Source organism: Hipposideros armiger, unplaced genomic scaffold (assembly GCF_001890085.2).
Source record: "Hipposideros armiger isolate ML-2016 unplaced genomic scaffold, ASM189008v1 scaffold_635, whole genome shotgun sequence".
In the NCBI taxonomy this organism is placed as follows: domain Eukaryota; kingdom Metazoa; phylum Chordata; class Mammalia; order Chiroptera; family Hipposideridae; genus Hipposideros; species Hipposideros armiger.
Window position 1 is genome coordinate 881,047 of NW_017731985.1, and position 5,466 is coordinate 886,512.

Below are 5,466 nucleotides of genomic sequence, written 5' to 3' on the forward strand. Positions count from 1 at the left end.
ACCATGAATTTTAAATCTATATCTAGGCTCAAACACATCTTTAATCAAAATAGGAACCATTACAATTAATACATTTTTGCCAATGAGAAATAAATTTGTGTATTACTATAGCTTAAAAACCTGTGATTTGGAATTCGACGAACTCTTGGAAAGCATTTGCTGCATCCTGCTGGTTGTGGAAGCATTTTCCGTGCAAAAAGTTGTCAAGGTGCTTGAAGAAGTGGTAGTCGGTTGGCGAGAGGTCAGGTGAATATGGCGGATGAGGCAAAACTTTATAGCCCAATTCGTTCAACTTTTGAAGTGTTGGTTGTGCAACATGCAGTTGGGCGTTGTTGTGGAAAAGAACTGGGCCTTTTGTTGACCAATGCCAGCTGCAGGCATTGCATTTCATCGGTGCTTCTCATCGATTTGCTGAGCATACTTCTCAGATGTAATGGTTTTCGGGATTCAGAAAGTTATAGTGAATCAGACCAGCAGCAGACCACCAAACAGTGACCATGACCTTTTTTTTTTTTTAAGCTGAGCCATTCTGCTACCTGTTGGCAGCTTAATGGCTGCTCAGCTCGGGCTGGACTCGAACCGCTGTTGCTCAGAGCTCAAACTCTTGAGCGAGCTCTTAACCAACTGAGCCACTCGGCCTGGCCCGACCATGACCTTTTTTTGGTACAAGTTTGGCTTTGGGAAGTGCTTTGGAGCTTCTCCTAGGTCCAGCCACTGAGTTGGTTGTTGCCGGTTGTTGTATAAAATACACTTTTTGTTGCTCGTCACAAAATGATCGAGAAATGGTTTGTTGTTCTTGCATAGAATAAGAAGACGACGCTTCAAAATAACGAATTTTTTTTTTGAACCGTCGTGAGCAGCCGGTGAGAGCTGCTGTGATCTGCTGTGAGCAGCTGGTGAGAGCCGCCGAGATCTGCCGTGAGCTGCCGTGAGTAGCTGGGGAGAGTTTTCGTGATCTGCCGTGAGCCGCCGGCGAGAGCTTTCGTGATCTGCCGTGAGTAGCCGGCGAGAGCTTTCGTGATCTGCCGTGAGCCGCCGTGAGTAGCTGGCGAGAGCTTTCGTGATCTGCCGTGAGCCTCCGTGAGTAGCCGGGGAGAGCTTTCGTGATCTGCCGTGAGCCGCCGTGAGTAGCTGGCGAGAGCTTTCGTGATCTGCCGGGAGCCGGCGCGGCTGGCCACCAACGGCCTCAGCTGGGAAGAGCGCAATGATCATAATACCAACGTGGGCCAGTGAAACGGCGTCCTGCACAACTAGACTGAAGAACATTCCCCTTCCGCGATTCCCCAACTCTGTCCCCTATCCCAATTCCCCAATAAAATCTTAAAAAAAAAATGTGTTCTGACTGATGGCAGTTTGTTGCTCCAGAAAGCACTGAGCCTATATTAAGACTTCAACAAGGGATCCCATGAAATGAGTGACACCAAGCCATTTATTGCAATTAAAATAATGGTCACAGATTCAAGAATAGGTTTGGACTCAAAATATAAAGATTACTGGAGAGGCTGTGTCTGCTGACGAAGAAGCTGCTGCCATGTTACCCACGAAGTTGAAGAAGTTGACTAAGGAGAAAGGTATGCATGTGTAGGAAAAAGGTATGCATGTATAGGAAAAAAATATACATAGGGTTGGATAATATTGGGTTGTCAGAAAAGTCATGATGCACTTTTGCAACGAAAAACATAAAAAAAAATATGTCATGACTTCCGACAACCCAATATTTGTGGTTTCAGCATTCACGGGGTCTTGGAATGTATCCTCTGGATAAGGAGGGACGACTGTACATAAGTAAAATATATCATACGTCAGATGCCAATGAATGCCATGAAGAAAAGGGTGATAAGAAGAGCAAGGCTGTTTTGGGGGCATTGCAGTTTAAAATAGGGTGATCAGTGAAAGCGTCATTGAGAAGATGACATTGAGCAAAGACCTTAAAATAGGTGTAGATAGCAAGGAAGCCAGGGTAAGTAAATGAGGAAGGAAGGAGAGTAGGAGGTGAAGTTGGGAAAAGGGGCACACAGGACAGGTTGTCTAGGATTCTACAAACTATTGTAATGATTTTGACTTCGATTCCAAAGAAGATGATCAATCACTATTGGGACTTTTGAAATGGGTAATGACATGATTTTGATTTAAATTTTAAAGAATCATTCTGGCTGCCATATGGGACAAAGGGGCAAACAGATCATTTGGGATGTTATTACAAGAATCCATCTGGTTTATAATGTAAGGGGAAGCCTTTCAGAATACATTCTTTACTCTTTGAAGGTACAAAAATATTAATAGTATCTTGATGAATCTACTGGGGGTCTGAATCTTTTATCTGTGAAATAACATTTCCTGTTGGTCAATTTATAAAGTTCATGTATTGATTACATTTAATTCTTTGACATTGCTATTTTAATAAGTGCTAATGTAAATTGTATGGTTTCATTCTTTAGATGGCCGCCAAGAGCGGGTCATGTTCGACAAAATTACATCTCGAATCCAGAAACTTTGTTATGGACTCAATATGGACTTTGTTGATCCTGTAAGTAAATATGGTTTATATCTTGGGTTCCTTGCTTCATGTGATTCTTTTTAGTTGTTTCTTATCTCTGGCCCTTCACTCACTTGACATATACATATTTTGGTTTGGTATTCTGCTATTGGCCTTGGATATAAAATGTGAATTCGTTGCTTAAAACTTCTTTTCTAAATTTTGGTTCTGTGCTGTGAGTAAAGACTAAAGCTTGAGGGCCGGCCGATTGGCTCAGTTAGTTAAGAGTGCGAGCTCTGAGCAACAGGGTCACCTGTTCAATTCCAGGCTTGAGCTGAGCTGAGCTGCCAATAGGCGGCAGGATGGCTTAGCTGGTGAGAGCACATGCTCCTAACAACAAGGTTGCCAGTTTGACTTCCTCATGGGATGGTGGGCTCCTCCCCCCCCAACTAAGATTGAACACAGCACCTTGAGCTGAGCGGCCATGAGCTGCCAGCGGGCGGCCGGATGGCAACTAGACTTGGAGCTAAGCTAGCTGCACCCTCCACAACTAAGATTGAAGGAAAACAAATTGGCTGTTCCCCTTCCCCGATTCCCCAACACTGTTTCCCTTCCCCAATTCCCCAATAAAATCTTAAAAAAAAAAAAAAAAAAAGAGTCAAGCTTGACATTGATGTTTCATGTTAGAGACTTCCTTGAATAAATTATTTTATTCATAAGTGAAAAAGCTTGTAATTAAGCTTGTTTTGGAATTGTGGCCATTTGGGTAGTTTGAAATTTACTTTTAGTTATCTGTGTAGATGAGTACATGTAAGTAACATAAAATAGATTTCATGGACAATATTTAAATTAAGGAGAACAGACATATAAGCAAGTAGCTCTGCTTTTTTCCTTATGTTATATAAATCCTCTATTTTAGACCCTCATCATCCCTTATTGAGATTGCTGTCTATCGTGGTCCCTAAAGTACCCTCCTGGTCTTCCTCTAATCTTGTCCTCTTCAAATGCATCTTCACATGGCTCCCTAAAATGAAGCCTCTAAGAACCTTTTTTTCTAAACCCAACCATATTGCCCTAGCCTCATTTTATGTATTTTATCTGTACTGCTGTAGCACTTGTGCTGGTCTCATAGCATTAACCACATAATATGGAAATTAATGATATGTCTCTGTCCTCCCCTAGAATTGAGGCTGAGCTATATCTTATGATATTTACAATGCTTGGCACATAACATAATTTGACACTTGATAAATAGTGAATTGACCAAAATAGTCAAAAGAAAATAGTTTCATACAACTTTAAAATATGCTTATTATAAATTCCCTTTTACATTTAGGAATTCTAGACAATAATTAGAATAGTAGAATGTTAGAGTTGGAACAAATCTGAGAGATCATCCTATTCCCTCTTCTTTGTTTTATAGATAAGAAAAGTCCAAAGAGAAGGGGAGTGACTTGTACAAGTTAGTGGGAATGTAGGGAGCCCAACCTAGTTCTCTTGACTTTTAGGTGTCCTACTGCCTCATGCAATATTACAGTTAAGAGAACAAGGGTGCTTTAGCAGACTCAAGCTTTCTAGGATAGATTCTGCTGAAAAGTCTGTATGCTGTGAGATCTGGCACGGTAGCACACAGATGTTATTTTATCCTGAGTTCTGATTACTTGCCATGTAGCACCAGAAGCTGTTTAGAAGACTTCACTACTCTTTTACTGAACATAATTTATCTGCTGGATTTGAGGAGAAAGTGATCAGGAGCAACTTGATCAAAGATAAAATATAATTAGAGCAGATTGTAAACTAGTAATGACACACTTTTTTTGAGGGGGGCATGTTTTGGTCAATTTAAGCTTTTTTTGAGAAGATTCAGTAAAAACATATACACAAGTTAGTATTTGTTTTTCTTAAAAATGCATGGTAATAATTTGTGCATTGTGTATTTATAAGAGGGGAACCTCTCACAGCATGGTCTTGTAAACAGTGAAATGCAGTGAGGTTTAATGGGATGTGAAGCCAGAAGACTTAGATGGTCAACTTGGGCAAGTCTGAGTAACCTGAGCCTCAGGTTCCTCACGTAAAATGGTGATAGTAATCATATCCATCGCACGGTGATTGTGAAATGTCAGAGAAGACTGTGAAAGTTGTGATAATTTGTAATTCGTGAAGTGCTAAAGTCATTAAATTATTTGATAACTCAGCCCTAACCTTGATTTTACTTTCATCTCTAATTGGAATGATTAAACTTTGATGCCTTTGCTTTCCTGTACTTGTCCTTAAGTAGAATTGGGGAAAAATTGGTAAGATGTAGCTGGAACCCTAATCACATAGGGAGAATTTGAATGAGAATTTATAGAATCATTGGTCTGTTTTCAGCTATTTCTCTGTAAGACTGTTGATCTTTGTTAAACCTATACTTAGATTTAAAAAAATTAATTTTGTTTTTAGTGACTATTGAATATATAATATTCGTTTCTGGCAGTTATGTTGGTTTATGAATTCTCATTACTAAGTTTCCCACAGCCCGCCATTCTAAAATATAATTTTTCAGAAAAGGAAGTTGTCTTGTTTTGATGTTCATTTGATTTTCTTCATTACCCTCTTAAGAAAGCTATTGGTTCTTGGAGAGCTCAAGTAATTCTTGGTTTTGTTTTTATAGGCTCAGATCACCATGAAAGTAATCCAAGGCTTATACAGTGGGGTCACTACTGTGGAACTAGATACTTTGGCTGCTGAAACAGCTGCAACCTTGACTACTAAGCACCCTGACTATGCCATTCTGGCAGCAAGGATTGCTGTCTCTAACTTGCACAAAGAAACAAAGAAAGTGTTCAGTGGTGAGTTTAGGGAAAAGAAAGAATTTAGTATAAAATAATTTAGAATTTAGAAAGAGAAAGAAAATTTATAAGGGTACTAGAATGAAACCTTGAATGTCAAAAGAAAAGTTACATCTTGTTTAAAAAGGCAAAATGTGCAAGTTAGTGGCATTGGGGGTT